This window comes from Pipistrellus hanaki (genome assembly GCF_964339955.1).
Source record: "Pipistrellus hanaki genome assembly, chromosome: 13".
In the NCBI taxonomy this organism is placed as follows: Eukaryota; Metazoa; Chordata; class Mammalia; order Chiroptera; family Vespertilionidae; genus Pipistrellus; species Pipistrellus hanaki.
Window position 1 is genome coordinate 13,313,505 of NC_140515.1, and position 23,057 is coordinate 13,336,561.

The 23,057-nt window shown below is 42.3% G+C and overlaps 1 long non-coding RNA gene across 3 annotated transcripts in view; it reads right to left on the reverse strand.

Moving 5' to 3' along the window:
- Window positions 1-23,057, reverse strand: part of LOC311631947 — a 270,208-nt gene that overhangs the window by 208,156 nt on the left and 38,995 nt on the right. For all 3 annotated transcript variants that reach the window (XR_014796672.1, XR_014796673.1, XR_014796674.1), the window contains exon 2: window positions 15,386-15,543. This is a non-coding gene — a long non-coding RNA (uncharacterized lncRNA). The remainder of the gene's footprint in view (window positions 1-15,385; window positions 15,544-23,057) is intronic.

Genomic DNA, 23,057 nt, shown 5'->3' on the forward strand with positions numbered 1-23,057 from the left:
GGCCGTGATTCCTGCGGGAATCATTATCTGATCTATTTTTTTTCCCCTGAAGAAATGTCTTCATGTCTTTAGCACAGTGAGTGCTGGCGGCATCCCAGACTAGCAGACCTCTTTGGCTCTCTCACATAACAAGCGGCAGCATTATATCGACCAACTTCCTTATAACTGCTTGTGTGGCCCAGGCTTTTTCAGTTTCAAGAATAAAAATGCCCGAAACACGTTCAATCTTTTCCTTCTTGCCCTAGGAAATTATTAAAGGTGGGATTTTAGTGCCATCCAGATGAATTGCCAAAATACAGGAAACACGTACACTTTCGTAAGCAGTGGAGGGAATGTACACTAAGGAGGCACCCCGCTGTTCAATTGTTGTTTGAGATGATTGGCCCATAAACACTGCAGTTTCATCCATAGCAATCATGTTGGAAAGATTGTATTTAGAGAAGTCAGCATCATCAATAAAGGACTTGAATGCAAGTGCTCAGTTAATACTTGAGTATCTTCCAACCTAAACAATGTTGTACCAGTAGATCTTCTTAAAGACAGTTCACTTCGCTGAAGGAAATTACCCAGCCAGTGTTGTGATGCTTTGAAGTCTTCTGGGGCTATGTCAAATTGTGGTGCCATTGCAAGGGCAAATTCTTGAATCTGAGCCCTATTCACAACCAAAGCCTTTGTTCTCCTGTCAACAATCCATTCACAGATCAGGTCTTCCAGCTCGGAAAATAATGGTTGCCGACCTGATCCACACTTGCACTTTTTAGCATTTCCCTTGTCCACTTGTTCAATGAGGTTACCATACTCTGCTTGCCATTTTCGGATACTCAACATCTTCTCTTTGCAGAAAGCAGTAAGATTTTGGACCCAAGAGTCTTCCACAATTCCTTTCTTATACTCCACGGAGTAGCTTTTTCTTTTTGCACTTATTTCTAGGGGTAAAAAAAAGGAATTGGGGTATCAAGGTGGGGGGAGGGGGTCACTTAAAATGACACAGGGGGGATCAGAGGGGGGAATAAAAATGGCACAGGAGAATCATAGGGGGGATTACCATTTTAGTAACCCATTTTGATTTTCCTGTGCCACTGAACACCTTCACCAGACATTCCCCCTACCCCTTTATCAGACATTTACCCCCTGGGGCCTGTCTGGGGACTGTCACTGGGCTTGCTGGTGCCTGGATCTGGGCTGGAGCAGGGTCTGCCACTGACTGAGAACCTTCAGTCATCATGAGGGTGGTCACGAGCATCAGGTAGTGTCACCAGAGGCAGACCAGCACAAGCATCAGGTAGTGTCACCAGAGGCAGACCTTCGTCGTGTCCAGTTCGCTCTAATCCTCCTGTTCTTCTACACGCATCTGCAAAAGTCTCCTCCTCTCTCCTGCCCTGCGCTCACCACTTACTCTGACCTCCGCTCCGCCTCCACACAGCAGTGACGTCAGGACTCTGAGTAACGTCACTGGTTGCTAGACTCCAGTCGGAGCGGCTCTAGCGACCAGTTTACGGTAAATTAATTTTCATTCTGAGACAGAGCCTAGGGGGGGCCTTATTTTCGGGGGAATGCCTTATATTTCACTCAGAAGGAAACCTGTAAGTAGGTCTTATTTTCGGAGGATGTTTTATTTTCGGGGAAACACGGTAGTCACATCTTAAGCCCCAATAGCCATATGTGGCCACTGGCTACTATACTGGATAGTGCAGGCCTGGAACATTTATTTCATCATAGAAAGTTTTGTTGGACAGCATTGGATTAGACTTTAGAAACAATTCTCAAAGACTATTCTTCAAATTCAACCTGTCCAGTTTCCACTGGTCCCACTAGTATTTCTAAATGTTACCTCTAGTCAACTAGATCTTCTTTTCTTGGTTTGTGTGTAACCTGGTGAAATAATCCTGTCTAATAAACGAGTAATATGCAAATTGACTGTCACTCCAACACACAAGATGGTCGCCCCTATATGGTGAAAGATGGCTGCCCCATGTGGACACAAGATGGCTACCATAAAATGGCCAGCAGGGGAGAGCAGTTGTGGGTGATCAGGCTAGCAGGGAAGGGCAGCTGGAGGTGACCAGGCCTTTAGGGGAGGGTAGTTGGGGGTGACCAAGCCTGCAGGAGAGGGCACTTGAGGCGATCAGGCTGGCAGGGGTGGGCAGTTAGGGGTGACCAGGCTGGCAGGGGTGGGAAGTTAGGGGCAATTGGGCAGCAGGGGAGCAGTTTGATGTCGATCAGGCTGGCAGAGGAGTGATTAGGGAGTGATCAGGCTGGTAGGCAGAAGTGGTTAGAGGCAATCAGGCAGGTAGGTAAGTAGTTGGGAGCCAGTAGTCCTGGATTCTGAGAGCGATGTCGAACTGCCCATTTAGGCCCAGTCCCACTGGGGGTCCTGATTGGAGAGGGTGTAGGCTGGGCTGAGGGACACTCCCCCATGCACAAATTTCGTGTGCTGGGCCTCTAGTATAAAATGATGAAGCTTTAGAAGGCACAAATGATAGCCTATCTTCCATGTCTAATAAATACCTGGAATATAGTCAGTGCTCACTAAGTGTTTATTGATTGGCTGAATGATTTAATAAGGAAGGGAGGAAAGCATCTTACACCAGAACAAAGTTTAATTTTCTAGACAAAGCCTCTTACTTGAAAAATAGGTACCAAATAATAGATGTGAGTCTGAGCAGGGGAGTTAAACATTAAAAAGAGCGTTGCTGTCAAGCCTGAGGATAGTTTGTTTAATTACACTTTTGTATTTTGAAGTCTTTCCTAGTTAAACACTGGGTCATTCTCTACCCCTCCTCCCCCCCCCCCCCCGCCCCAGGGAAATGGAGAAATATCAACCCAGAATGCTACTCTGAATCTCCCTTTTTTACCATAATCCTATTTTATTTTGCCTTCACCATCCATTAGCCTTCTTAACTTCAGCATACTTTTATAAAACAGCTTAATCTTCCCAAGTTTCAGATTCTAAGATACCTGCTTCATGGTGGCATCTATGGAATCGCCTTAATTTTATCAGAAAATCACTTCATCAGGCAGGTTGCATTTATGATGCTGTCCTCTACAGAGAAAATCCATGCAAGGTCATGGGATTTCCTGGCAAGGAGGAAGCATGTGGTTCTCAAAAGAACACAGGCCTTGCACTGTCTAGACATGGGTTTGAATTTTGTCTCTGTTACTAGCACCTGTGCAAGTTATTAAGCTTCTCAGTATTTGTTTTCGCTTTGATGCAATTCATTTTGGAGAATCATTGTTAAAACTCAAAATAATGCCAACACTGCCTCCTTCAAAGTGGCTAACTCATAATAGGCCCTTAATAAATAACAGCTACTCTTACAATTATGATTAATAAATAATATGGATCAAAGAACATGGCCTTCCTCACATGAACATTTTTTTTTCTAACTTTGTCCTTAGGTTTCAAATGCCAGCTAATTCTAATGCCCCCCACTGCCAGCAAATGGGTAAAACTATTGATTTTTGTCTCTTATCCACTGTTTTTCCTTAGATTGAGTAGCAGGGTGTGGTAGGAAAGTTCTAAGGTGACTTTCATTCACTCCCTAATGTTAGTCTCATGATTACACAGTAAATGGGATTTTGTTGATGTGATTAAGGTTACTAATCAGTTGGCCTTGAAAGAGGGAGATTATCTGGATGGGCCTAACCCAATTACTTGAGTTCATTAAAATCAGAGAGTTTTCTCCAGCCAGTGGCTGAAGGGAAAAATCAGAGATATTCAAAGTATGAAAAGGATATTCTGTTGCCGGCTTTGAAGTTGGATGGGGTTGAGGGGAAGGGACCTGGGAATGGCCTCCAGCAGCTGACAGCAAATCCCCACATGACAACCAGCAGGAAAAGGTTCGTCTCACAGATGCAAGAAATGATTCTGGAATGACGTTGGAACTAGATTCTTCCAAGAGTCTTCAGATAAGACTCTGGTCTGGCTGACACCTTTAATCTCAGCCTTGTGAGACTCAGGTGGAGGACCTGAGACTTCTGATCTACAGAACTGTGAGCTGACAAATGAATGTTAAGACATTACATTTCTGAGATGAACATACAGGAAGTGGACGTGGGGAAAAGCAATTGAATGAAAGGGACCTGGAGTCAGCTCAGGAGTGAGAAAGGAAAGAAGGTAAAGTATGGAGACAGGGCGAGAAGGAATAAAAATGCTCTTGTGAACTTTATACAGTAAATAAAATTTTGTGGAAGTAGAGAGGCCAACCTGAAAAGTCCTAATATTGCCTTGTTATTTGCCTAAGGAAGGAAGAATAGTTTTCCTTATTTCATAACCTACAAAGGGAAAAGACACTAAGATTCTGAGGACAGCATTAAACATGAATATGGCCATCAACAAGCCCAGAAGAGAACCCTGGAACCTATCCTTCCCCCTTAGCCCTCAGAAGGAACTAACCCTGCTGACATCTAATTCTGGACTTCTAGTTTCCAGAACTGAGACAGTAACTTCTGTTGTGTAAGCCACCCAGGCCACAGCTTGTTTGTTTGTTTGTTTGTTTGTTTGTTACAACAACCCTCAGAAACTAATACCAACATTTGTTTTAGTCTGCTAGGGCTGCTGTAATGAAGTACCACAGGCTGGGTGGCTTAATCAAAATAAATATCAAAAATAATGTGTTGGCAAGACTGGTTTCTTCTGAAGCTGTGAGGAAGGACCTGGTCCAGGCCTCTCTCATTGGCTTGTAAATGGCCACCTTCTTCCTTTGTCTGTTCATATAATCTTCCCTTAGGTGCATCTCTGTGTTCAAATTCCCTTTTGAAAGAACGCCAGTCATAATGGATTAGGGTCCACCCCAATGACCTCATTTTAATTTGAGTGTCTCTATTAAGACCCTCTCTCCAAATAAGGTCATATCTGAAGGACCAGGAGTTCAAATTTCATCATGTTGAATTTTGGACAACATATGATTTTTAAGGAAAATATGATACCCTTATAAATATTTGTGGTTATAAATGAAGGTTGTGGCAGGCAAAGCCTCATATTGGGATAGTGTGTCCTGAATCCAATCCCCATAGCTCTGACTCTGTGACCTTGGACAAGTCACACTATCTCTTCATACCTGCTTCTTCATCTTTAAAATGATAACCTAACATTCAGTTGTTTCATTTTATTCTTTCATTCTGTATTTACTGAGGTACTTAGAGCTATTTAGAAATGAGACAACTTAATTCAACTATCATTTACTGCATCTTTTATGAGCCAAGCACACATAGATTCTATATCAAAATAATACTGGAAAATGTTTTTTAAACCTCTATCCATGAATATAAAAGCTATGAATACCTGAATACATAATAATACAAATTGCGGCTTTGCATTCCATGAGAAAAAGTTTAAAGGCAAATCCTATGCAGACACATAAACAAAAGCAGAGCAAACACTGGAGAAGATCAAGGTTAGATTTAGAGCTGGCAGGTTGACCTCTGCCTAGGACCTTTCTAGTTACTGCTGAGAGAAGAGAAGTGATCTATGTCTTAGTTACAACGTGAAGATACATTGGACCCACTAATGGGTAATTTGGGAAATAACTGTGATGATGATAATGCTAATGAAATAATAATAGCATTCCACAGTGACCTTGGCTGAGTTATGGTTCCAGCCAGCTTCCTCCAAGCCCAACCATTTAGCTTGCACTGGCTCTCAACTGCTGATCATCATAGCATCTGCATTCATTCCCAGAGCTGTCAGGGAACCTCCTACCTTTGAACTAAGTAAATAAACATGACAGTGAACCCTTCAACAAATGCCCACCCATGGTTATTATGAAGGCTTTGGGCCAGTTTGTTCTAAAACTGCAGACAGATTTAAGGGGCCTCTGCCATTTTACTGGAAACCGATGTTGAATGGGAAGAGTTATTGGGGCCAGTGATTCTAAAATAATAAATACAAAGGACATGGGAGTCAGGCCCTAACCCACATGAAGCTGCCTGGCAGGTTGAGGAGCAAATCTACACACACAAACATGGCAAAAGCCCACCACGCTCTTGTCATCCCAGCCCAGCTATTTATGGACACTCTTCAGTGTTAGCTCATTCCCATGCTCTATAGCTACCTGGAAGTAAAAACAAACAAAAAAAATTACCTTTTATCAGTACATACAGACAAACCTTGGGTTGCTTTTTCATTGCCTGGAAACAAACCTGGGGTCAGAAGTTTAAAAATAGCTTGAGTGGCAGTCATTTCGTGAGCTAGAAATATGACACCCTATTGGCTGTTGTCTGAGGAGGGAGAGGTGAGGCACTCGCCTTTATCTTCTTCCTCTCCTCCTGCTCGTCTTCATTTTCCCCATTGTAAGACTTTTTATTTGGGGCTGCATATCCAAACAGATAGCTGCTTACTGTCATGCTATTTATCTTCAGTGAAAGGTTGAAGAAAGTACAAAACACACCCTCCACAGCTGTATTTGCCAATAATTTCTGGATCCACTTGGGGCTGATCTCATCCTTATCCTCCCTCCAGCACCCATCAAAATAATGGATGGTGTAAATTCTCTCCAGCAACGCGGGCATGAACAGCAATGTGCTGTGGAAGGGATTTTTGCTTCTGTCTGATTAATAGGTGCTCAGGAATCAGCCCTTCCATTGTTTTCTTTAGGGGGTGTGTGTGAAGACACCACAGTTTACTTCTCTCGTGGGGTTTCACCTAATAGATGGTACCACTGGGCAGCCGAGATGTAGGCCTGGGGCCAGATTAGCCAGCCTGGATTCTTGCTCAGTGAAGAGGGAAGCTCCTTAGCCTCTTCCCAGGCTGTTCCCTTCCAGAGGTAGGCGTGGCATGAGGGTTAAATGGCACAATGCTGGAAGAGCCATTAGCAAGTGCCAGGCACCTGTAAACCATGCTGCTCATCCAATGCTCCAGGACAACCACGAGGCTCCCTGGGAGCTAGCTCCCAGAGTGAGCTCTTCAGTCTGTGGACATTGAGGGCAGAGAGAGTTTCCAATTGCTTAAGGAAGGTGGGAGTATTTTAAGCTTTTCATATAGGCATGATTAAGAAAAAACTTGGGTATAGACACATAAAAAGTGATCATGGGCTTGCTCTCCTGGTTAGGACTGATCATGCTGTCTAGACAGGGTCAGATTGTCAGAAAGGAACATGGTAAGTTTGGGGAAAATCCTTATTTCTACCTCAAATTGTTTAACAGGATCATCAGTGTACAGTGGTTCTCAAAGTACTGTTAGTCCCTGCAGCAGCAGCACCTAGGAACTCATCAGAAATGAAAATTCCTAAGACCCACACCTGCCCTCACAAAGCAGAAATTACAGAGATGGAGACTCGGAATTTGTGTTTTTACAAATCGCCCAGGTAGATGTGAAGCATGGCAGGAAACACTTACTTTCTCCTCTTCATGTATGGGTCCCCTTTTCACTACTATCCTTAACTTAAAAACAAAAATTAAGAAATCATGACTGTAATTCTCTCTTCTCATTAAAATGTGTGTGTGTGTGTGTGTGTGTGTGTGTGTGTTGATTTTAGAGAGAGGGGGAGGGAGAGGAAGAGAGAGAGAGAAGAACATCAATATGAGAGAGAAACATCTACAGGTTGCCTCCCACACGCAGCCGCAACTGGGGATCAAACCCACAGCCTTGGTATGTGTCCATATTGGGAACTGAACTGATGATTTTTTGGTGCACAGGGTGACACTCAAACAACTGAGCCAAACCAGCCAGGGCTCTTCTCATTTTAATAATACTTTATACTTTTTAGTTTTTCTCACTGGAACATAATTATTTTGTTTAGTTCCTTTCTCTTCCACTAAGCAGTAAGCTCCTTTAGCACAGGGGCTGTTTTATTTGTTTTGGTTTCCTGCCCTCTCTAGAAAATAGTACCTACTAGGATCTGGTACAAAGTAGGAGTCAAATAAGTATTGAAATAATGGATGGACCAATAAGTGAATAAACAAATATGAATATGAAAGAAGAATATTAAAAAAACACCTTAAAATATATTTCATATATATATTTAAATCTTTATGATTGAGAGTTTTATAGAAGTCTCCATATTGCCCCCCTCCACTCAATTTCCACCCTGCCCCAGGCTTCACTACCCTATTGTCTGTGTCCATAGGTAATGCATATATGCATATAAGATCTTTGGTTCATCTCTTCCTGCCCCACCTCCCTTTCCTCTGAGATTTGTCAGTCTATTCCATGTTTTCATGCATCTGGTTCTATTTTATTCATCGGTTTTGTTTTGGTTTTCATTAGATTCCTTGTTTTGTTTATTTTGATTTTTAGATTCAATTATTGATAGATATGTATTTATTGCTATTTTATTTTTCATATTTTTATGTCTTCTTGTTCCTCTTTCTTCTCCTCCTCCTCTTTTTAAAAAATACCTTTCAACATCTCATTCAATATTGGTTTGGTGGTGATGAACTCTTTCAGCTTTTTCTTGTCTCTGAAGCTCTTTATCTGACCTTCAATTCTAAATGATAGCTTTGCTGGGTAGAATAATCTTTGTTGTAGGACCTTGCTATTCATCACTTTGAATATTTCTTGGCATTCCCTTCAGGCCTGCAAAGTTTCTTTTGAGATATCAGTTGACATTTGTATGGACATTCCTTATAGACAACTAACCACTTTTCTCTTGCTTCATTTAAGATTTTTTCTTTGTCTTTTACTCTTGGCATTTTAATTACAATGTGTCTTGGTGTGGATCTCTTTGGTTCCTCCTGTTTGGAACTCTCTGTTCTCCCTGGACTTGTAAGTCTATTTCTTTCACCAGGCAGGAGTTTTCTGTCATTATTTCTTCAAATAGGTTTTCAATATCTTGCACTCTCTTCTTCTTCTTCTGGCACTCCCATAATGTGAATGTTGTCATTTGAAGTTGTCCCAGAGACTCCTTATACTATCCTCATTTTTTTTTTTTTTTTTTTTTTTTTATTCTTCTTTTCATTTTGCTCTTCTGGTTGGGTGTTTTTTGCTGCCTCATATTCCAAATTGTTGATTTGATTCTCAGAATCCTCTACTTTACTGTTGAATCCCTGTAAATCATTCTTTATTTTAGTTAGTGTATGTTCAATTTCTGACTGGTCTTTTTTTCATGTCTTTGAAATTCTCACTAAGATCCTTAAAAATCTCACTGAGTTCCTTGAAGCTCTCATTAATGTCCTTGAGCAACCTTATAACCATTGTTTTGAACTCTGTATCCAGTATTTTGCTTACTTTCATTTCTTTCATCTGTAACATGTTTCTTGGTGTCTGCATTTTGGCTGCTTCTCTGTATTTGTTTCTATGTGTTAGGTAAAACTGCTATGTCTCCTAGAATTTGTATAGTAGATGCCCTGGGCTGTAGGGCCCAGTGGCTCAGCCTCTATGGTCATCTAATGTGGGCTTTCTAGGTGCCGTCCTGTGTGGGCTATGTGCATAGTCTCATTGTAGTTGAGCCTGGATTGATGTTGGTTGACCTCTAGGCCAACTGGCTGTGAGGACCAGCTACAACTACAGTGGAAGAGCTATTCAGGGGACACCCTTATGGAGCAGGACTTGCTTCAGAAGTGCTTTGGTGCTCATTGAGTTTGTCCTTTGAGTTTGTCACTTGTGGATTTGTAGAGTTGTAATCAGTCTGAAGCTGTCTACCAGGTGCACTGGCTCTGGGGCCTCCTAGGAGGTGCAAAGTCAGCCACTGCCTGGGACCACTGGAACTACAGGGCAATTTATAGATGGCTGCTACTTGTATTGGGCTTGGACTGCCCAGGTGAGGCCAAGCTGTGAACGAGGCAGGCTGGTGCTAGTGCCAGGTCTTAGGCTTCTTATTGATAGGTATGGGGCATGCTGACACCAGCTGTTTCTTGTTTGAGAGATTTTAGAAAAGTCTGAAGCCTGAGCCAGGACAGCTAGATATCTTTCTTCTTTTTTAATCTGTAATCTGGGCTGAAGTTGTAATACCCATTTTTTTTTTTTATATATATATTTACAATGGAACAAGCTTTGTGCTAAGAGCTTTACATACAATTTCTCATTTAACTTTTAAATGAACCCTTCACTGATGGTAATTTATCTCCAGTTAACTAGCATGTGTTCTGAGATCAGCAATTATTTGCTCAAAAGTAACCAGCTCATTGCTCAGCTCTGGCCTAGGTGATTCCACAGCCTGTCCTCCCTGAAAAATTTCAGCCAGTACACTGAAAATTTTAAACATATTCTTTCCAGACCTAAATTTTTAAATTAAGGGGAAGAGTCCTCTGAATGTCCCATGTTTGTTTGCACCCTTTTCATTGCCTTGGTGGTAACAACAGCACCTGCAACTGCTGAGTCAGGAACTGACTTTAGGATGAGGGGTGGATTATCTCCAATTCCTTTGTTGCATAAATACCAAGCTCAGGAAAAGATACATGTGCTAATAGAACTTTGCCTATTTCCCGCTATCAGGGGATTTTCTTTTATCCTATTTCAAGTGGGTGGGGATTATCTTCACATTTCAACTTTGAATTCAGAAATGCATTCTTGCTAAATCAGACACCTCTTTTTCTTTGAAAAGAAAAGTGGAAAGAATTACAAAACACCATAATGAGATGATGGTGCAAAATATTCAGCCTAGATTAAATTTAGTGGGGAGGTACCACTATATATTTAGATCTGTCAAATTACATTCCTGAAACATGCTGTGTTAGGAACTGCTAGCTGTTCCCTAATACTTGCTTTCCCTTTCTCTATAGTAAGAGATTGCTGATTTTAAGCTGGGTATCTAGCCACCCGAAACAATGACTGTACTTTTCAAAGTTAGTGCTATTTGTCTAAATTCTGGCCAATACTCTGTGAGAGGAATCTTCTTGAAAAGTCTGCTGCTGTGCTTCCTTTGCACCATCATTTTTATTCCTTCTTTCCTGATGGCTGGAATTTAATATGTTGGCTGAAGGTAAAGCTGCCATCTTGAACCATGAGGCAACCTTGTCAATAAAGGCCAAACACAGTGGAACAATAAGATAGAACAAGTCTGCCGAAACAGATTTGGCTCAGTGGATAGAGCGTCGGCCTGCGGACTTAAAGGTCCCAAGTTCAATTCCAGTCAAGGGCATATACCCTGGGTGAGGGCACATCCCCAGTTGGGATGTGCAAGAGGCAGCTGATCAATGATTCTCTCTCATTGATGTTTCTAACTCTCTATCCCTCTCTCTTCCTCTCTGTAAAAAAATCAATAAAAATATATTTTAAAATTTAAAATAATGATAATAATAATAATAATAATAATAATAATAAAAAGAACAAGTCTGGATCCCTGAGGTCTTCATGAAATAAAACTTACATAATCTATAATAATAAAAACCTGAGCAACCATTGCAACTGAATGAATGACCGAACAGGCTGCATGGATGGGGCGACTAGGTCAGCAGGGGGATTAGTGAGGGACGACCAAAGGACTGAACAACAGGCTTTGTGGGGTGATCAGGCCCACGGGGGGGGGGGGGGGGGTGGCAGTTGGAGGTTACCAGGCCATCAGAGGAGTAGTGAGGAGTGGCCAGGCTGGCAGAGAGGGGCAGTGAGGGGTGACCAGGCTGGCGGCGGGGGAGGGGGCAGTTGGGGGTGACCAGGCCAGCAGGAGAGGCTGTTAGGGGCGATCAGGCAGGCAGGCAGGTGAGCAGCAAGGAGTCAGTGGTCCTGGATTGTGAGAGGGATGTCTGACATCCCCTGAGGAGTTAAGGATTGGAGAGGGTGCAGGCTGGGCTGAGGGGACACTCCCCCATATACAAATTTCATGCACCAGGCCTCTAGTAACTCCATAATAACTGCCTACCTCCAGATTTTGAAATAAGAAAGAATACATTTCTATGTATAAGCCTTTGTTATAAGTTTACTTGTTAAAGGGAAACCTAATCCTAACTTACATACATGCCAATAGCATTAGACCCAATAGTAATAATGGCTAGTCTATAAATATGAATGTCAACCTTATACCAACCTTGTAACAGGATCCAGTTATCTTTCTATTAAGATATAGGAAGTTTATACAACTGCCACTTCATTTATGATGGAAATAGTGGTCATCTCTTAAGGGCTGGGGAATTACAGAACCAATAGATGAGTGGAAACACCAAAAAAAAAAAAAAAAAAAGTCAACTAATGGATGAAAGGAAAGGAGAGTTACCTAAGAACTAGAGAAATAAGTGAACAAATAAAAAGTTATGTTAATGGTTCAATCAGAAGTGGAATTTGAAAGTAAGTTTGGTTGGCCCTTTAAGATCTAGGATTTACCTTCTATACCTCAGAAGACAGTGAGTGAGGTTGGGGACCTTGTGAGATGACTTTTCCTTGCCCTCAAACATAGATCTTGTTAAAAGAGCAGATCCTGCTTCATAAGACTTGGGTAGGGCTCAAGACTCTTCTAACAAGCTCCCAGATGATGCTCACACTGCTGGCCCACCACTAGACCAGGCTCTGAATAGCAAGGCTCTACACAACTGCCAAAGAGATCTCCCTAAAGCCTAAATTATTATAGATCATGACAGTCCCCTGCTTAAAACCCTCCCATGGCTTCCCACTGAAGTTCAAGTAAAATCCAATACCTTATTATACCTTTGACACCCTCTGTGATCTGGCCCCTGCCCACATCTCTTGGCTGCATTTCAACCTGCTCCTTACCTTGTCCACTCCCAGCCATACTGGACTTATCTCTGCCTCTCAAATATGCCATTTTTATCTCAGCACCTTGTTTAATTTTTTTTAAATGACACTTATCAATATCTGGAATTCTGATTATTCTAAACATATAGTATGTACTACTGCATTCTCAACACCTAGCCCAAAGGCTCCTGCAACATAGATGCTCAATACACATGAATGCCACAAGCTAAAAGCTGGACCACAGAAGTAGAAAAAATAATTGACCCTGGAGCACAAAATGCTGGTGGACAAGAGGCTGTGGATGAATCAGTGATAATGCCATTCTCTGCAATATACATGCAGAGCCTGGTGTCTTAGAGCAGTGTTTTTCAACCTTTTTTGGGCAAAGGCACACTTGTTTCATGAAAAAAATCACGAGGCACACCACCATTAGAAAATGTTAAAAAATTTAACTCTGTGCCTATATTGACTATATATAAAGTAATTCTCTTGAATAGGAATCAAATAAACACAAAGAAAGTATTTTATAATTACTTTATTATGAAATATTAAGTAAAGAAAATAGTGAAAAATTATAAAATTCTTGTCTTGTCTGCACCTACGGCACACCAGGCAACATCTCGCGGCACACTAGTGTGCCGCGAACAGCGGTTGAAAAACGCTGTCTTAGAGGAACTGACTTCAATGTAAGTGAAATCCCTACAGCAAATAGCACCAGAAATGAACTCCAGAGTCCCAAGCAGACGATTGACCCCCAGCAATGTCTGACACAACAAAAGCCCATGACAACAAGTGCAGTTGGGCACCCTTTGGTGTTTGTTGTAAGAGCTGGAGCTTTTAGGACCCAGGGAAGCGCTTTTGTAATAGTGATGATTTCTGTGGCAAAGGACTGAGTCAGGGTCATCCCAACTAAGACAAATCTCTGATGTGACACCATTTCCCAACCAAGCCTCCGGAAGAGCGAAGACACCATATCTTGCTCCCGTTCTCTGCTTGCAATGCTATAAAATCCAAACAAACATGTATACTCGGAAAGGTTAGCCAGCTCGTGCCATGGAAAATGGCCATCATGTGTTTCCTTTCAACTCACCCCTGAGTCCCTCCTCAAGGGTGGAAGTAAAACATTTTGAAGGTCTGAGAACATTCAAAATAAGCCATCATTTCCAAGTAACGGCTGCCCGTGCTATGCACATAAATAAAAATCCATCCTAAAGTTAAACACATTTATAAGACCTTTGTAAAGACTTTGCCTTTTCTCTATAAATGTCTGAAAAGATTAATTAAGAACAGGATGACTCATCCATCTAGATTGATTAAACGTATATTTAAGGGTCAGACTAGAAACAATGCCTAGATACATTAACATACAAATTGTCCACACTGATTAGTCTATTTATTTTACTTGCTGACAATATTTCTGGAATTAAGTCATTGTTAATCTAGGTCTGGAAGGAGAGACAGGACCACCCTATTCCCCATCTAAGAAGTCTTCTTCTCTCACCTCCCAGTACTATCATGTTCCCCCCAAATTTCAGGCTCCTTTAACACTTGGGTACCACAGTCTACAGGGAGAGATACCGGAAGCTGCATCCCAAGCGCAGCCCATGGCTTCCCACTAGCCTTCTTAACAATGTCTCTGCCTTTTCAGAAATTCTTCTTTTTTACACTTTTCTTTTGCATCAGAGTACATTCTCCAAGATCCTTTGGGAAAGTGATGTACTCTGTCCAAAAACAGAGCATTAAATATGCTGTGTCTAAGCCTAAAGAGTGATCGCTAATGTTGGGTGCTAACCAATTGCAATCTACGGTATTACGGGTGCTGTGCTCTTTATTTCAATTAATATTAGAAAAAGTCCTCAAGGGGCTGGGGATGTAAGTATCCATATCACACTCTCACAGACAAGTGAAATGGGTCCAGAGAAGCTAGAACATGTGGTGATGTTCATCTCACTGGCAGTGACGAAGACCACGGCACAACCTGGTAGGAGCGGCAAACCTGTGCACTTGTACTTGCTTAGCTCCTGGGCCTGTGGTCTCACAGAGGTTGTGAGATCTGTCCATTCTGCTTGTCAGAAGCAGGACTGCTGGTCCCCCGTGTGAGCAGCTAAAGACTGAGAATACACAGTTGTCCTCAGCTCTGTCACCATCTATGTCCCTGGAAACAAGTCACACTCACCGTGTGCCCAGGCCTGCTTATTGATGTTAGGACACAAATTCTTTGGGTATTTTTCCTCTGACTGTTCTTTGGTTATGGTGGCCAATTCCCTGGTACTTATCTGAGCCATGTTTATTAATATAACTGCTGGGAGGTTTTTAAAGAACCAACCGTACTTCCAGACTGAACACACAGTTCTAGAAAGGTCTACAAAGGTCTACCAGCACAGCTCTAAAGGTAACAAGGCACTTTGGGTAGAAAGTAAAATGAACCAGGATCCAATATTCCTCATCGAAGTGTGAAAGATTGGGTTTGGTGCAATGGCCACCTCACCCCTGGTGTTGGATAGCTTCCCAACCTTCTCTGAGGCCTTTTGTCTGCAAAAGGAGGTGCTTGAGAATATTAAGTGAGATAATAAAGGCAAAACACAAAGACTGTAGAAGAATAAATGCTTAGTCAATGAAAACTATTATTATTATTGATTCCTACCTCAGGTTCTATATAAAATAAGCAATAATGATGGTCATTGCTCACCATTTATTTATTATACCATACCAGGCATTTTCTATACCTTAACTCACTTAACACTCACAGCAATTCAATGAGAAAGGGCTGTTGTAATCCTATTGTACAGATGGGTATGTTGAGGTCCAGAGAGGTATACTTACTTGCCCAAGGTCACACTGCCAGTCATTCTCCACTGAAAGCAGGCACCTGAACTCCAGAGCATGTGTCTCTTGTCCATATCCAGTATGTGGGTGTAGTTCACAGCCACAAACCCAGTGATGTCTGACATGAACCTCCCAGTTGGTTCTTTAAAAAACTCCTGAAACAGGAAAGCAGGAGAGGTGGGTTCATTTAGCCGCCAGGGTCCTGCTTGTCTCCCTCCCTACTCTTCCTCCCGCCCTATACCACTCTGATTTTTTTTTTTTTTAATACTCACCTGAGGACATGCTTATTGATTTTAGACAGAGGAGGAGGAAGAGAGAAAAACATCAATGTGAGAGAGAAACATTGATTAGTTGCCTCCCTGGCAACTAATGCCAGACTGGTATGGAACCCACAGCCTTGAGGTGTGTGGGATGAATCTCCAACCAACTGTGTTACACCAGTCAGGACCCTCTCCTTGATTTTTTAAGCCATGTAGCTAAGAAGAAAATAGAGGAGAGGTTTGTTCCACCAGGGCTCTTTCTCAGAGCCTCTCAACAAGTTTTAAAATAAAACGATGATGTCATGATTAAGACAACAAGAAAAATAATAGAGAAGCACTAACATGGTTACAGTAAACTGTGGCTCAGGCCCTGCATTTCTCCATTTGAGCCCATTGCCCAGGTTCACTCTCCCCAGAAGAGAATGAAGTATCTTCTGTCCCTTCCCTTTCCTTTCCCACCTCTAATCACCCACCTCCTACAGGCCTCCAGTTTCACCCAATTGACTTCGGCTCATCCATCAGATTTCAGCTTTGGCTGCACTTCCTCCACAGGCCCTCCCGGACTACCATGCCCAGCCCCTCTGTCAGGATTCAGTGCAGCATCCCTCATAGTTTTGTAATGTAATGCTTGTAGGCTCCATGAGGACAGGGGCTAGTCCACTAGGCAATCTTCCACATCCCGAGTCTTGCCTTGTGCCTGACATGTAATTAGACATGTCAGTAGACATGGTGTCAGGAGAACTACAAAGCATGCCATTTCTTTTACAGTTTGAACTTGTATAATGATAATTCGAAGACCAAATGTTTCATGACCTGAACAATTGCAGAAAGGTAATACCCAGTCTATTTTCTCAGGCCACTCAATAATTTGGAAACCCAGAGGCGGCTTAACAGTGCTTACTACTGGAACAGTCTTTCCTACAGGGACCTCTAGTCCCTCCTCCAGTCATTTAAACTCATTCCACTTCCTCTGGTTCCCTCGAAGGGAATGCTTGGAGACTGAATTATAATTATGACATTTCCCTTCAGCTTTTCCTCTTTGGAATTTAATAACTTCAGCTTCTTAAACTTTTCCTCATAAAAATCTATTAATACTATTCATTGGTTTCTCACTTTTTCATATTACTCATATCTTAGCACTTGCTGTTAAATATCACAAAGAAAAAATAATTCGAGGCTCACTGAGGGCTTAAAGACAAAAAAAAAAAAAGAAAGAAAAACTCAATGATTATATCTATAAATTGAAGAGTAAAATATGGCTTTAATAATAAAAATTTGGTCTCAATTAGTCTATTTATTTATTTATTTATTTATTTATTTATTTATTTATTTATTTTGTTCTTTGAGGCTCATGTTTTGAAACATGTTCTACTTCCTAAAAGAGCATGCTCTAAAAAAGAGAGATGACGTGAAGCCCATGGTTCGACATGTAAGTCTTTACATTAAATCATTAGAAATCATTCCACATTTTCCAGAATGGTCCCATTTTAAATATTTGGACCCATTTTTCCATAAATATGGTCAACATGCAAGTAACATATAATCTCTAGGTAATGATGTTATAATCAGTAGGAAACATTAATTGCAGCCTCCCTCTGTAGCTGGGACTATGCTAGGTATTCATAGATACTTTCTCTTCTAATCATTAAAACATCTCTGAAATAGATGCTACTTTTATTGCCATTTTACAGATGAGGAAACTGAGGCCCAGAAAAACTTAGAATCACCAGCCTGGAGGTGGAAGAGTAGGGAACCCAATAGGCCTGTCTGAAAGTGTACTGTAAGCTCTAGTCACATTGCTTAAAACTCTGGGAGTATTAATTTTTGTTTTTTGTTTCTCTAGTTGCTTTTTCATAAGTGACCTGATCCAGTTTTGTGCATATAGTAGCTTCATAATAATTCTTTGATATTTGACCTTTCATACTTTGTTGGCAAGACTATAAATTGGTTCAATCACTTTGGAAATCACTTTGACAACACCTAGGAGTATTAAAGATGTGCAACATCCTAGGGCCTGGCCATAATTCCCTGGGCAGTATGGCAGGTTCAACTGATCAACTGAGCCAACCCCCTTCCACAGCCCCACACCATCCAGAAATTCTCTCCCAATTGGCTGAGGGTTGAACCACATGATCCTGTTCTGGCCAATTGGGTGTAAGTGAAAATCATTAAGTGAGGCTCCTAGGAAATGTGTTTACAGAGACAATATGACCAGATGGCTTTCTTGTACTTTTGTTCCTTTCCCTTCTTCCTGACTGTAACATGACACAATGCCTGGAGTTGCTGTAACTATTTTGTGACCGTGAAACAGCAAACCTGAGGATAAAAGTGTATCCTCTCAGGACAGCAGAGCAGAGAGAGGGACCAAACCTGATATCCGCTTATCTGCCATGCAGCCTTGGAATGCCTGCCTCCAGGCTATTGTGATTTTAGGAAGAGGAACCTCTGACGCCACTAACTCACTGTTGTTGGATTTCTTTTCCCAGCTCTCCAGAGAAACTGTCACACCTGTACCCAAAATGACACGAACAGAAGTTTTTAATAAGAAAAATTACAAAAAAGTTAGTGTCCATCACAAGAGAAATGGATAAATCATGGCATCTTCATGCAATGAGACACCACATCACAATTAAAAGGGAGCGATAATTCTTGAAACAACTTCCCATTTCCCTGTACTGAAAAGGCTGTGTTGAGGAGAGAACTTCCCATAAGCCCTGAAGAAAGGGTAGGATGAAAAGATTGAGCTAGGCAGTAGCAGTGAAACAGTGTTATGAACTGAATTGTGTGTCTCCTCAAAACTCATATATTAAAATCCTAACCACCAATGTGACTACATTTGGAGGTAGGACTTTTAAGGAAATAATTAAGGTTACATGAGGTCATAGAGTGGGGCCCTAATCCAATAAGTCTGATGTCCTTAAAAGAAGAGGGAAGGCCATGTGAGACACAGCAAGAAGGTGGCTGCCTGCAAGCCAAGGAGAGAGGCCTCAGGAGAAATTATCTCTTGAACTTCCAGCCTCCAGACGAGTGAGGAAATAATTTTTTTAAAAAATATATATTTTATTGATTCTTCACAGAGAGAAAGGGAGAGGGACAGAGAGCTAGAAACGTCGATGAGAGAGAAACATCAACCAGCTGCCTCCTGCATGCCCCCTACTGGGGACATGCCCACAACCAATGTACATGCCCTTAACCGGAATCGAACCTGGAACCTTCCAGTCCGCAGACCAACACTCTATCCACTGAGCCAAACCGGTTTCGGCTAGGAAATAAATTTTTGCTGTTTAAGCCATATAGGCTCTGGTATTCTGTATCGCAGTCTGAGCAGACTACTAGTACTGAGGTTGTCAATAGTGACTGGTACTGTACTCACTGAAGAAATTGGTGAGGATGAGATAGAGTGAAGGGGAGGTGGGTAATTTCTGGTGGTTACAAAGCCTAAGGAGCACAGGAGTCATTAGTGGACAGCAGCCAGGGAGGCCAAATTTCTTCATGTCTGTTTCAGTCCTTGCAACAAAAAATAATTCTGTCTTTTAACTATCCCACAGGACATTCATGTAGAGGAGAAACCTGTGTATAAGTAATTATCTAAGGTTATGAAAAATGCAAAAGTTTGGGGAGCTAGGAGATATTATACACTGAATCCCCTAGGAAAGTAACTACTATGTAGATGAAGACAGGATTGTGCTTTGTTTTCTTCAGAACTTTGCCAAATGGTACTCATCACCATTTTGAAAAAATTTGATTGCTAACAGTAATGCTCCTAAAGATGTTTGAACTGTCCACACACCATATTACATCAGTGTTCAGTCATAGCTGTTGTATATGCCAAGTTGGCAAACCATGGTGAACTGGCTAAATCCAGCCTGCTGACTGTTTTTGTAAATAAAGTTTTATTGGAACACAGCTATGCTTGTTATTTATATACTAGAGGCTAATACTCTGGAGCAGCAAAGACCTTGTTCCAATTTTGGACTGAATATGGTATAAAACTGTCAGGATTTGCCTAGCCTCCTGACCTCATTCCCCAACAAGTTACATGAGACAATATAGATAGCAAGTAGAGTGTGTACTAGTTTAGAAGACTCTGGAATTAAAGAATAGACTGTTGGCAGAGATGGACATAAAATTTTCTCCAATCTTTGAATGCACCTCACTTTGTGATAGGATGCTGTAGAGCCTTCCATCAGAAGGTAGTCTATTGCCCTGACTGGGCTGGGCTGATGACTTGCTTTGAGCAATGGAATATAACAGAAGGGACACATGTGACTTTCAGGCCTAGGTCTCAAGAGGCCTGATAGCTTCTACCTAAACTCTCTGGAACTCTCAGCTCCATGTGATGAAGTTTGGTTGAGCTCAGGGACCAGTAGAGTTGGGCTCATGGGCCAAATCCACCCTACCACCTGCTTCTGTAAATCAACTTTTACTGGAAAGCAGTCATGCCCATTTGTGAATGTAGCATCTATGACTGCCTTCACATTATAACAACAACGTGGAATAGCTGCACCAGGGACTAAATGCCCCACAAAACCAAAAATACTTCCTGCCTGAGCCTTTACACAAAAGTTAGCTGAGTCTTGGTCTAGCTGCTGGTGGATGAGGCCAGACAGAACAGGGAGGTGCTGTCCCAGCGGAGGTCTCCCTAGAATAAGCAGCTCCCAGATAAGCTACCAGACTGGTACCACCACATGAGTGACCCCAGGTGAGCCAGGCAGAACAGTCCAGCTGAACTCAGCCCACATTGCAGACCCATAACATAAATACATATAATGGTTGTTGTTTTAAGCTGCCAAGTTGTAGGGTAGTTTATTCTACAGCAAGAGATAACTAAAAATGGCTCTGCCATTTGATGTATGTGGTAGACACTTTATTCCCAGCTCATATTATTTGGGATCACCGCTTCATGCAAACTGGCTGGCTTCTAACTACCAGTATCTGGATCTTTCTGCCTGGGGGCTTTCTCCAAAAAAAAACACCCTACCCTTTGTCAATGATCAACAGAATTCGGTATAAAAAACTCTCCAGCTCCCTCATGCTCTAGAAGGGATAACTCCGAGGCATACGTTATACACTATTTCCAGGCTTCCTCGCAGGGTGGCATTCTGTTCTCCAACTGGCTTGATATCACATTCTTATTAGAGCCAGCCCTTGTGTCTATTTTCCCCATGACTTTACTGGTATTTTCTGAATATCCCAAATAAGCCACATTCACTCAAATCCTTGTCACACGCTGTATTTCCAGTCAGTATGCAAACCAAGAAAACACTGAGCATAACCGTAGACAAGTTTCTTTTTCTCTAAACCTTGGTTTCCTTACCTGTAAAATAGAAATAATAGCAGTATTTCTATCCTGGAAGGTGGTTGTGCTTAACTTGAGATAAAGTCTGAGAAACACTCAGCTATGCTCTTAGTGGTGACAACACACTTTGGCTAACTCCACATCCTTTGTGCATTGGCTCTGGTGTTGGCCAAGGCACTTCGAATGACCAGGCTACTAACTGGAGGACTCTCAGACATCAATGCAGAGAGGAAGAGAGCACATGTGTTCAGTGTGCTGGGGCTTCTACTGGTTTCCAGTCACGTCCCAGTTGAGAAGTCTGAATCCCATGCCCCAGATCCATGTATGGAAGACACTGTGGCTCCTGACTTCTGTGTTGGCACACTAGGCTGGAGCCTGCTGCGTGCCTGGCCCCAGGGACCCATCCCCGACAGGAAGGAGGAACATTGTCAAGGAAGTGTGCAGACCTGACTTCAGACAATTAGAAAAACATCACTCTTCCTGACCTTGGAAGGTGAGCATGAATTCAACTGCAGCCTTAAAAAGACATGGGGTGGGGGAGAATGTTTTTCTTTTCTCCTTTAAGCTGTATAGCAGTATTTCTATCCTGGAAGGTGGTTGTGCTTAACTTGAGATAAAGTCTGAGAAACACTCAGCTATGCTCTTAGTGGTGACAACACACTTTGGCTAACTCCACATCCTTTGTGCATTGGCTCTGGTGTTGGCCAAGGCACTTCGAATGACCAGGCTACTAACTGGAGGACTCTCAGACATCAATGCAGAGAGGAAGAGAGCACATGTGTTCAGTGTGCTGGGGCTTCTACTGGTTTCCAGTCACGTCCCAGTTGAGAAGTCTGAATCCCATGCCCCAGATCCATGTATGGAAGACACTGTGGCTCCTGACTTCTGTGTTGGCACACTAGGCTGGAGCCTGCTGCGTGCCTGGCCCCAGGGACCCATCCCCGACAGGAAGGAGGAACATTGTCAAGGAAGTGTGCAGACCTGACTTCAGACAATTAGAAAAACATCACTCTTCCTGACCTTGGAAGGTGAGCATGAATTCAACTGCAGCCTTAAAAAGACATGGGGTGGGGGAGAATGTTTTTCTTTTCTCCTTTAAGAGAGGAATCTGTCTACACAAAACCCTCCACTCCTAAAAGCCTATAAATACACACCCAAACCTGGAGAAAAAATTAAGAGCATAACTTCTGCCTCATGCACAAAACATTCCATTTGCTCTATCGAATAGCTTCTGTTCTCTTTTGAAGGTTAACTCCTTAACTCCCCTTCCTCTTGACCTGCCCCCGGCCATTCAGGGATGTTTAGGGGAAGGCTGGACTGGGAAGCTACTCAGATACCTGTGCAAATCCTCACATCCATGTGAAGGGACTCTGTCAGGCTGAGGCGAGTCCCTTCCAGTGCAGAGTAGTGCACGCACAGCTCTGGATCACGGCTAGCCCCAGAATAATGGCGACGCTACAATTACCCTGCAGGACAGGGATGGAAGTGACTATTTTAGAACCTGGAAACATCTCAACGGCCTCTTGGAGTCACATTTGGGAAAGTCCCTTTTACCACGGTTGTCTTCTTTCATGCAATAGGATGTCAGTGGCGGGGACATTTCCTACCAGAAACATCAAGGAATCCATGTAGACTTTGGAGAAGCTTGAAAGGGTGCTGTGATTTGCAGGGCTTGACTCTGGCTGGAAATGCTATTTTTCTTTCGGAAGAAAATATTTTCATTCTGGGGTTTGTAGAGTCAACACAATTAAAATAGCTTATGGCCAGATGCTCTCCAATCACAAGGCATCAAACCTTTGCAAGATGTCTTTGCACAATCCACACATCTTTCCAAGGCCTGTGCTGATTAGATGCTTGGGGATATCTGTGGTAAAAAATAGAATGTGTTTGGGATGGAGCTAGAGACCTCCATGGAGCCATTTAACTTTAGGTCATCCAGCTTCTCAGAGCCTCTGTTTCCTGATCTGATACTTACACCGTACGCTTCCTTCCTCCCCTCTCAGAACTTTTCTTGCAATGAAATGGAGAACAAGTATAATAACAGCACCAAAAAGCCCAGGATGTAGTATGCGCTCAAGGAATATGAAGTCCTATCACTAGAGCATCTCTT